An 11,696-nucleotide genomic window follows, 5' to 3' on the forward strand; every position below is an offset into this window, starting at 1 on the left:
ACAATCACACGGCCCTGATTGAGATTCTGATGACCTGTCTCTTCTGATCCAGCACGGTCCCGCAGCCTTCTGCTCATGTAATATTTGCTAACGGTAGATGCCTGTGACTCTGTCAATTTACCTCAGAGTTAGCTTGTTTGTCAATGTGAAGTGTCCGTGGCTCTATCTCAGGGGAAGAGGACAGCTGTGTCATAATCAAATAAGCAATATGTGGATGGAGATAATTGTTGTAACATTCCCATGCTTAATTTAATTTATAAAAATGTAAATTGTGGTGTAAAAATCTAAATTTAGGTTTGATGGTGCAATGACTGAAAGCAAGCTCTTTAAAAAAAACAAGCAAAGGGGCTATGTAGGTATGCATGCTTTGATATTAATTTCATTTGACCTTATTTGATCTTTTTTTTTAAAGGTGTGCTGCATATGATTGGTTGTCGGGGTTAGAATAAATTGGGTATATCAGCACAGCTGATAATTCTGGCACCAGCTGTCCGAAATGCTAAATTCAAGCACACCTACGAAAAAGCTCAGTTCTCTCACTGATCAGCCAGTCTACTAAAAAACAAAACAACTTTGTATTGCTAATCCTTACCTCCTACCTGTGTTAGCAACCTGTCTACAATCTGGTCCAGTATATAGAAAAACACTGTTTCCTCAGTTCCTTCAATGTTAGGAGGGCAGTAAAATCATTTTATTTGCTTTTCCAACAACAGAAAATCTGACGTACTTTTTCTCATGGCGACATCATGGAGACATTAGCAAAGGCAACATTAGCAAGAAACGAAATGTCTCATATACTAACATAAGCAACACTGCTCTCAGTTTGTCTGGCAGAGCCAATGCTAAACAGAGGTGATAATAATTGATAAATGATAAGGATTTTTTTAATTGCCCCCATTGGGGGATGAATAAAGTATTTTTCTATTCTATTCTATTCTATAAGGTAGTTCGCTGTACCTGTAGCAGCATAGACGTGCCTTTTTATGTTGTTACAGCTGCTTGCCATGAGTGCTGCTTGCAGCCAATCAATGAGCTGGCGACTATAAAAGCACCAGTCCTCCCACAGGTTCTTCCGGGTCAAATCATTTGGCCTGACAGGTATGGCTGCACGGTGCTTCATCGCGGTGCTTGTTGTTTTTCTATGTGCTCATGGTGCTTGTTGTGCCATAGGGTGACGGCTTAGGTGCTGCTCCCTGCCCCTGTGTATGCTGCTGTGTGGGCTTCACTGGTGAATGCCAGCATCGGTTTCCGAGCTCTCTCTCGCCCTCCCTCTGTTGTTGTGTGTACGTGTGTTGTGGCTACAGGTATGTTTGTTTTTAAATACACACCCAATACGCTGATCATTTAGTGCTGCTAATAGCGTTTTTTTTTTCTACAGGGTACCACAATCGGCTCACTGGAGCTGCTGCTGCTTTGCTTGATGTTTTAATTGCTCAAACTTCACCGCTCCGCTTCTCTGCTGCTCGTCTACTGCTCGTCCGAAGCGGTTGCGTTTTGCCGCTGCCTCGCAACCACCTTGTCTTTGGCTACGGCTACACGAAAACGTTTTTCACTGTAAACGATACTTTTTCTTATCGTTTGGCTGTCGCGGCCACACGGAGCCGGCGTTCCCACTACCCCAAAACGATAGTTTTTGAGAACGGGTTCCAGAGTGGGAAGATTTTGAAACGGTGTCGTTTTGTTTCCATTGTTACAGCGAAAACGTTTCTGCGTCAGTCACATGGCTAACGCAGTGACGTATACACATACGTCAGTGACCAGAAAAAAAAGCGGCTTCCATTCAAAATCCGGAAGAAGACAACACAACAAGGACAGACAGCGATCATCATGGACCCCACAACATTGATAGTAGCACTGCTGCAGACACTGCTATCTACAGCGGCGTTGTTGAAGGAACATTTACAGGTGATGCGCTGGTAGAAGTAGGGGCGTACACGCATGCGCATTGCTTCTTCTATTCTGGTGTAACCGGTGGGGGTGGCTTACAGCGCACCTAGAGGTGTTTCGTGTGTACTGCATCGTTTTCAGCAAGCGTGTGGTCGAAATCGTTTTCGTACCCGTTTTAAAAAAAAACCTTGTTTCGTTTTCATGTAGCCGTAGCCTTAGTCTGCCTGGCCTACCAGATGATTAAGAAAGACATAAATACCTGGAGTTGGTTTTAAACTCCTCTTTTATAAATTGTTTGTCCTGAGTAGGTAGTTTATTTTGTTCTTTTACTTTTGTTAGTTGTGGTTTGTTATTGACTCAGTTTATTACTTTTTCATTAGTTTTATTTATTTTTGCAATTTTTTAATTTGTCTTTCTTTTGCAGTTGCTGGTGCTGGTGTCTTGGTGGTGCCCCCCTCCCCCTTCCTGTTTTGTTTTGCTGTGTCTGGGAAACAGGGGGGTATTCCACGAAGCTGGCTTAGTGGAAAGCCTGGGTTTTCTCGCTACTTCTGGCTAAACTTCGAGAGTTCCGTTCCACGAACGTGGCTTATTTGAACGCCCGCTGTAACCATGGTAACTTATGCCGCTAAACTAGCCTGGTTTCGGGCAGGCTAAAGTTGAAGCTTAGCTGAGCTGCCTGCATCTCAAAGAATGTCCGACCGGCTGAAACAGACTCCGAAAGAAATGTTCACCTAGAATTCTGCGCTCCCGAAACTCATGTCTTGTATAAAAAATTAAACAAAAACTTTGGTTATCATACAGTGGCGGTGCCACACTGATTTACGACCCGGGCGAAACCCGGTGCTGGCGCCCCCCGCCCCCGCCCCCGCCCTCGTTTTTTTTGGATAGTGTTTTTTATTTTTTGTACCCCCCCACGATGCCGGCCCGGGCGCCTGCCCGGTCGGCCCGCCCGGTCGGCCCGACCCTAGAACTGCCCCTGTTATCATATCACCACTTTCACTGTCTTGAAAAAGGAAGGGGGGGGACAAGACCTCTGTCCTTTCAGGCTGCTGCTCCACATTTACAGTAGCCGATAATGTGAAACAACCTACTGGCTGAAGTATTTGCATTAAGTTCATCATCTCCCTCAGGCTTCCCTAATGTTATCGGTGCACTACACTGTACCCATGTACGCATCCAAGGCAAGGCAATTTGTAGAGCACAATTCATACACAAGGCAATTCAAAGTGCTTTACAGCAACATAAAATCACAAAAAGGCAATAAAATCATTCCAAAAAACAAAAAAATCATTAATTAATTTAAAAGTGAAGAGTGCAGATAAAATACTTTCAGGTGTCATATGCACATCTAAATAGAACTGTTTTCAGTCTGGATTTAAACATTGTCCAAGCCGCTGCTGGACCCGTGGAGGCTGACTATGTAAACCAAAAATTTTTCCATCTCCTAAATGTACAGGTACACTTGGGGATAATTGTCCAAAGACTCTCAACTGGATTTCTCATTTTGAAAAATACCACATCAACCCCTTTGAGTAATGCTGATGTGGCAGGAAATGCCCGTGAGTTTCCGGCTTGTTGAGATTATTGGCCAATCAGGTCTCACCATCCTAGTTATAAATGCTAGATGGTGATTCATGTTTGACGATTGAACTTGGGTGTTGAGTGCCATCCGCCCATGTACTGTTGTCACTCGGATAGATCGTCTCCCTCTGTGACCTCCCGTGTGTCTGGAACGTTCCCAGTAGATGCGCTCGTTTCCAAAGGTGGATAAGCCTCACGCTGCTGCTTGTTTGGATCACCTGCCTGATTGGATTCTAGACTGGCTCCAAATCCGGAGTAATTGGGACATACTACTGCTTGCCTGACTGCCGCTTTGGCCTAAACTGCAGGAACGCTGCTGCTTTGCCTTTAAGTTTCATTTCTGTGACCTGGATTTTATGCAGCCTCTGGTTGCGCGGCGCATATGGTGCCGATCGATTCGTATCATTGTTTGATAACAGAGGACGCCGCTGATGCTTAATTGATTCATTGTTTATTTTATGTCTTGTATTAAAACTGTAAATATATTGTTTAAATTTCCTTTTTTTACATAAACTTCTTTTTTTTAATTAATTCTTATTTCAGGCGCTGGAGAGCTTCCAGTGGTGGGGAACAGGGTCCTTCTGGTGGCAGAGTCTCCCTAGTGTGGTTGCATGTGTCGCACATTTGGGTTTGGGCTGCACCACCGTGTGATTGTGATTGTGATTGTGAGTGAGAGTGTGACGTGTGCTGTGGGGTGATTTTGAGATGTCTTCCTCCTAACCTGCCTCCCCCACTGGTAAGCCTTAGCATTATTATTACAGCCATTTCCTCATTGTTTTTAACTCCTTTTTAAACCATATCTGTTTTAATAAAATATTTTTCATATTGGAACACGTCTACTGCTTTGGGTAAAACGGACCTGAGTGTCTTTGATTTTGGGGTTGCAACTGCAGCATCATATCACATTTTTGTTTAATTTATTTTTAAGTTAGTTCCCTGGGTGAAATTCCCAGGGTGGCGTTGTTGGGTTTTAACTGTCAGCTTATATTCCCATTGAGCTCGGTTCGCCACACTGAACAATGTTACATTTATGCCCTATGAAACCTCATCATTGACTCCTATCCTCTGTGCATACAGATGATCTGTGATGGAAGTCATTTCATTTCCAACATTGAGGCTAAATGGCCGGGATCAGTTCATGATTCTTGGATCTTCCGAGCATCCTCACTGGCACAGAGGTTTGCACAAAGCGCAAGAATTTGACTTACCCGAAGGAGTGTACTTTTGAAGTAATGTGTAGCATAGTCAGAATTTTGGTAATCTAATGAGAGGTCAGGTGTAGAGGTCATCTTAAGGAATTTAAAGTGCTCGTCATACTTTATTATAGATAGCCATATAAGGCACATATTGCATCAAATTGCCAAGTCTTAACTCATGTATATCCATCCAACATTTCTCTTATTCTGCAGGAGAGTTCAATGGTGTCCTGCTTGGGGACAGAGGCTATGCATGCTGGCCGTACCTCCTCACGCCATATCCTGATCCAGGAACAAGGGCATGCACATGCACATGCACATGCACATGCACATGCTAAAACAAGGGCACGGATAGAAATGACCTTTGGCCAAATTAAATATAGGTTCATTGCTTAAAGTTCTCAGGCACCATGGCTGACTTCTGACGGAGCCATCTTAAATTAATAGTATACTTCATATTTTATACATTTTGTCTTGTGGACAACTTTTCAGGCTCAAGTCTTTTCTTCGTTGAGTCCCTGCAGGTTCTAGTGCCTGAAAGGACTCAGTTTATCCTGACACAGTGTACAGGGACACATATTTCCTTTGATCCTTATTGTTGTGACCTTTGAGTTAGAACTTATTTTCATAATTTAGCATTGACACAGTAGCAGTTTAAGTCAGAGCAAGTGTAAGAAGGCTAAATGGACAGAGATGATTTATAACTTTCCACACGTTAGGTCAAAAATCCTCATACAGCTCCATAAGCATTATTTGTTCAGCTGCCGAAAAAATAACAGCTCTTGTCTTGCTCTCCTTTTCTGCCATCTCCGTTTTTCCACCATCCACTCGTCAGGCCTTCTTACGTTCCTCGTGCACTCGCACTTAGCTAGGCTATGTAAGCCTCGCTTGGATTAGCCTCACCGAGATGCAGCTAAAATGTCTTCGTGGAACGACTTGAGGCTTAATTGGGAGATGGCGCTAGTTCAAGCGACGCTTTCCGGCTATAGCCTGGCTTTCTTTAGCTACTTTCGTGGAATACCCCCCAGGTCTACGTTATAGTGTGTCTGGCACATGGGTGATTTTGGTTGTTTTGCTTTATTTTGGAATACCCCTTATTTGCACTAGCTCTTGTCCACTCACTTGGCCCCAGCATTTATTCAGTTTTATTTTTGTGTGAATCCCTTTTTAACTAAGTTTTTATAAATTGATAAAAGTTGTATTTTAACCCTTGAACCTCATCTCATGTTGCCTGAGTGACTTACCTGTGTGCCTTTAATATCGTAACCTAATTCTCTGGGTGCAATTCCCAGGGTGGCGTTGTTGGATTTCCTTGTTTTCCCTTTAGTTAAGACTAGTTTTATTTAGTTCCTCCCCTTCCTCGCCACAAACTAATAATAGGATGCAATGATAGGGCTATTTAGCCCCTAAAACTACAGTTTTAAGGCCCACTTAAAAAATGTGATGAGAAATTTCCAAACTGTTTATCACATAACCAACCAAAATTGCACAGGCTGTTTTAAATAAACAAAGTTTACCGACATTACTTTCAAACTACCACTACTTGCTGCACTAAGATGCACTAAGAAAAAGTGTTTCATTGTGTTTAAAAGTCTATCATATATACCGAAGATATCCATCAGCATTTTCCAGATACTGATGTTTTCATTGACTTAATTTCTCTAACAAATAGCAAATAAGTGCAAAGGGAAGCCGTGAGCCCACGCAGCTGTAACATACAGTGTAACCCAGTAAATAAGTTACTGAAACTGTTCTCCCCAAGATGTGCCAACATTGTGCTTGTTCATGCAGCCAAGAATTACTTTCTTTACTGTGTGTGACCTCAAGTAGTCATGAGAGCAACTGCCTGTGAGGGATGAAAACAATCTTATGTTGTTTTTTTTTAGCCCCAACCATGATTATTTTCTAACCTAACCCACATCATTTGGATTTCTAATCCTAATCAAGTGAGGACATTTTCTAAAGCCTACCAGAAAGTGACAACAATTTGATGTGCTTTTATGTAACTAAGGCAGCCAGCAAAATGGTGTCCATGATGGGGATGGTCGGGTTGCATTAACTTAACCATTATTGCTTTCTAAACCTAATGAAGTAATATTATTGCTTAAATCAAACCAGAAAGAGACATATAAGATTTAATAAAGTGCTGTTATTGACAGAACGTATGTTGGTTTTGCTGCACTTATCTGCCCCATCCTTCCTCGTTGATGAGGATTTGGTGGCTTCATAATCTATTGATAGTGAAACAGCTGCTTATTCCACCTAACTTTGACATGCTAAGCAGGCATTCAATAATTCTGTTACATGGTGATGTGGAGAAGCATTGTAAGAAAAACCTATACTGGGAATTAGACATTTCAGGCATTTGACAGGCTTTGTAGGAGAAAATAACACCCTTTGGCCCTTTGCAGAACACTGCAAAGCTACATGTCTTTTGTAAGGAGTTATCAACTTTATATCCCATGTAAAAGAAAAATCCAAAATATCTTCTGTTATGCATTATACAGTGTTTGGAAAATAAGTGCGTCTGAATGCAAACAAGTCTTTAATTATATTCAGCGACTCTGCATGGTTGGCCATATCATCTCGGCATAGTGGGGGATTTAGCCTGTGCAGAGAGCTCTGCAGGGCTGAATAATAGCCATACAAACCGCAAGCATTCAAAAAAAGGAAACAATTCCACAGTGAGCCTGAGCCTTATTTATGTAAGTGATGAAAGTAATGCACTGTATAAAATAATGAATTCAGACGTAAATCCCATTCCAGCAATTATCAATCCCATACCAACTCAACCGTGTTCCTGAGAAGTGTATGTTAAGTTTTTTTTTTAAATTATATATATAGAAGCTTATAGTGTCCTTAGTATTGCACGGAACGGGACTTCTTCTTCATATTAAGGAATGAAGATCAATGAATAAGCCTATATAGCCCTGCCAACATCTGCAGTTCTCTAAAGTCTCCTCTGATCTCATACTGTACAGGTCAAACAGCAAAAAATAACAATTAGGTCTCTAACTGTGTTCAACTGAGGGCCAGACTCCGGCTTCTTTTTTTAGAATGGCACCTTTTTTGCATCGTCTAATTTTCAGCAAGACGGTCACAGATATTTCCCCCTCTCACAGGGAAAATCTCTGGCCCCGGGTACGGAGTCAGTGAGAGCCTCTCAAGCGAAGAAGACTAACCCAGCTTCAAGTATTTATTTGGGGGACACAAGCAAGGATGTTGGTCTACCAAGTTTATTTTTCTAATGTGTTATCTCTTTGTTCATCTCTTGTTTGCGATTCCTGCACTCAAACTGCCAAAGCAGGAAGCTTGGCTAGCTCTCTGCCAGGTAGAGAGTCATTGAGCCTGCAAGTCATTGCGGGCCTCTCAAGCAATAAGCTCCAGTGATTTGAGTGCAGGATTTGCCATCAAAAGCTGGACAAAGAGATTAGATATTAGAAAAGTTGACCATCATGCCTGCTGCTCATACTTATGATGGCTTCAGGATAAACGGTTGAAACAGTGTCAGTCTTTAGAATTAGTAAGTGGCGAAATCCCAGCTGTTTTTTTTTTTTAAATTCTAATTAAATGTGCATTCTTAAAATGAAGTCTGCAGACAAGTGTCGTCTCTGGTATTTAGATGCGATATTACCCAGATAGCATTGGACTCCTGGGCGGATCCGCCCTCAAGCCAGGCAGGTCCACCTTCATGATCAACCGCTCGCCCCGCTTCCACACAGTGTTATAGGACCCGTTGCGGACTCTAGGCGGATCTGCACATTGTACGCGCTCCCCAGATAGCAGTGGACTCCGGGGCGGATGATGTGTTCTATGAACGGATCCAAAACGGATCCGAGCCGGATGTGGCACTTAATGTGTGGATCCGGATAGGGTCCGGGGCGGATCCAACCCGGATCCGTGATCTGGATCTGTTCCGTTCCGGTGTGCAAGTGGACTCCGATCCGGGTCCGTTTTGCGGATTCGTTCCTGAGCCTACCCGAAATCCGGAACGGATCCGGTCCGGAGTCCGTTTTCTATCTGGGTATGATATCTCAGAATAAAGAACAAATTAGGTCTGCACAACTTTGCAACAAGACAAAAACACACAAAATAGCCTCTCCTCAAAGCTTGCGCTTTAACTTCTCCTGTCGCTTGCTTGTAGCTTCTCATGTCTTCAGTTCCTCAAAGTGCATGCAGATTGGCTGCACAGCCCCATCCAGTGCGTCAGGATTGGTTCTTCCAACGTTCTACAAGTATGTGGAACATATGAGCTGCTTGACCTTGCCTTTCTGAGCTCATAAGTAGGTAATACTTTGCAGTTTTGAAGCAGAAATCCTCAGCAACAGCATTGACAGCAGATATTGCTCATTAGTCTAACACATAAAATTAAACCATACAATAACAAGGTTGTAAAGCAGAGAAGGACTTGATACATCCTTGTGAAGTTATGATAAGATCGATTAGTTATTATGAGATAGATAATGAATAGATCATTTATCCCCAAGCATGGAAACATGCAGGGCAGCGGCCCCTGAGGACCAGGGTTGAGCAAAATAGTTGAGATCGTCTGCTGCATTTTGGGTTTCATCGTTAAAGCTACGTATATTCTACATTGTATGTGGACATTAAATTGGATGTACTACAAATTGTTGCGCTGTATATCTGGTACCACCACCTTTCTCTATGATTAATACTCTGATAGATGTTTGAAGAGTTAGAAAGTGAAAGCCACTTAAAAAGAGAAAATAAGCAAACATGCACACAAGAAAATCACCCGAAAACAAAACAGAGATAAAACATACAGTATATCCATACAGACATGAACCGATATCATCATTCACTCTAAGATACTAAACATAAGGGGAACTCATAGACCATAATGTGAAGAGCCATTGCCTTCAGTTTTCGGCGATGCTCTGTTTCAACCTCTGTTTCTTTCATTACTAAGCATCCCTTCCTTGTTTTATATTTTTGCCTTACTCTTTACTTTTCCTTCCTGTCCCTTTGAATTTGAGATGAGTTGGATGTGTCAGCACCTTGGACTTCCACAGTTTTGGCAGAGGCAGGGTATTCAGTCGTTATATAAAAGAAAAGAGTGCCTTGTCTTGGTGCCACTGTGTTTGTTATGTGTGCTGGAGAATTTTTTTCTAAAATTTTTTCAGGGTCAACCTTCTGGTTTGATATCATTCCATTTACCTTACTAATGACTCAACAGGATTTGTGTTGACATATTCTTTATCATTTATGAATAAAAAGATCCACCCCACTGTTATGTTGACAACAGAATCTTTTGAATGATAAATTAAACGTTTAAAAATCAGACTGAGCGACTTAATGGGGAGAGCTGACCGCAAAATGCAGTGAATACATATTTAGAGCTACTGTGTGCTCTGATCAACTTAATCAAAAAACAAAATGACTGAAACAAAAATGTCAGTTACACTGAGAATCACAACTACTTCTCTTTGTGAATGAGCCACAAAAACAGTTAATTGGGTACGCTCAGTAGCACTAACTTGCAGTTGGAGGTATGAATCATTTTTCCATCTTGACACAGATTTAGTGAAAACGTACCTGTTTACAACACCTGCAGGATTATGATTTCAACTTGAGAAAGACAGCTGAGGCTGAAAATCAAGCTTGATACCGTTCAACTAAGAGTCCTTCTGTCAATCCACTGAGGGGGATAAATCAAAGGGGTTTCTAAATTTAGTTCTGACATAGAATTAGTGTGACGTTTTATAGTAGAAGGCAATGGCCTGGCGGTTACTAAGCAACTGGTGCTAGGCAACCTTGTTGGTAAGCACTGATTGTGCTTTAGGGGAAGTTGGGGGCTGATTGAAGATGGAGTGTCTTCAAAGCTATCTGCTTTGAGTAATCTGGGTGTTTGCAGTCACTTTCCAGGGAAATTTGGGAGGATGAGACAGACTGGGATTGCGTGGTGAGCTCCTAATAGCTGTTTTCTTTGAGTATCTGATAAGAGCATCTCTGACAGAAAAAAGATTTCCAGACAGTCATGAGAATAACTCACTTGCTGTGTTCCAATAGAATAAGCACCTTTATCATCATCTGCAGCAGCACATCAGACGTCATCCATTACTAACTAATTTCTTGAGTGGATATTGGACACATTGCATACTAATGAGAGTGTGAAGCTTCATTGTGGAGAGGGTCTGTTGCAGCACATCTGTTGACTGTTAATCTATGCATTTGCATTTTGGAGTTAACTGTAATTGTCTGAGAAGCTAATCAGATCATTGATTAGTAAGTTGCTGTAATGACTGATGACAAACTGATGGGCTCTACTTTGCCTTAGATTATAGTTTGAATCGGTTTTGAAAGAGAAGAGTTCTTCTTTATGATCACAAATATCGATTTGGATGTGGACACACAAGATAAAATCTTGTTTTTTTTCCCTTTTCCTGTCTTTCTGCAGGGGCTTTTGTTAGATGGTAAATCCACTGTCCAAGCAAAGGCACATGTACCAGAGACGAGCAGTATAAAATGCTTCCACAGAAAAGAGAAATGGTCCAAGAACATTATTGCTACATTCATGAATAATATAAAGCATTAGCAAGAAGACATGACAGGCCAATTTTATTCCTATTAAAAATTCACATTTCTGTGTAAAGTTCATGTGTAAGTAGAGATTTAAAACTATTTGAGATTGGAAACACGGCAAAATAATGCTTGGAATGTGGTATCACTGGTATTCATTTTTAGAAAACAAACATTTTATCACAGTACACAGGAAACACTTCTTTATAGTGTGTCCTTGGCTAAGTACTCTCATACTTATGGTCTGAGTACAAACATACACTCACAGCAGCATTCAGAAAACAAATAACCACTAGCATGAAATTGCATTTAAGTAGATCCATCTACAACATGGATATATTCTACCTTTAAGCTTTTGATTATATGCCTTTGGGATAACCTTCAAATAGATGATTGCTACCAGCGCATGAGGCCAACGGTACACCTCCTAAATGCCACCTGTTATTCTTTAGGTGGTTAAATATGAACAGGCTCCCATCTCTGGTGTTTATA

The 11,696-nt window shown here is 41.6% G+C and overlaps 1 long non-coding RNA gene across 3 annotated transcripts; it reads left to right on the forward strand.

Moving 5' to 3' along the window:
- The first annotated feature begins 1,090 nt into the window (after positions 1 to 1,090).
- LOC142390964 (uncharacterized) lies at positions 1,091 to 10,651 on the forward strand. 3 transcript variants are annotated; one of them, XR_012770503.1, is made up of 4 exons: positions 1,091 to 1,304; positions 2,312 to 4,204; positions 4,546 to 4,646; positions 4,878 to 10,651. It is a non-coding gene; the product is annotated as an uncharacterized LOC142390964 (long non-coding RNA). The 3 variants fall into 3 exon arrangements; XR_012770504.1 differs by having other exon boundaries at positions 4,012 to 4,204; XR_012770502.1 differs by lacking the exon at positions 1,091 to 1,304 and having other exon boundaries at positions 1,315 to 4,204.
- The last annotated feature ends 1,045 nt before the right edge of the window (positions 10,652 to 11,696 follow it).

The sequence above is a fragment of the Odontesthes bonariensis genome, chromosome 10 (assembly GCF_027942865.1).
Source record: "Odontesthes bonariensis isolate fOdoBon6 chromosome 10, fOdoBon6.hap1, whole genome shotgun sequence".
Classification (NCBI taxonomy): Eukaryota; Metazoa; Chordata; class Actinopteri; order Atheriniformes; family Atherinopsidae; genus Odontesthes; species Odontesthes bonariensis.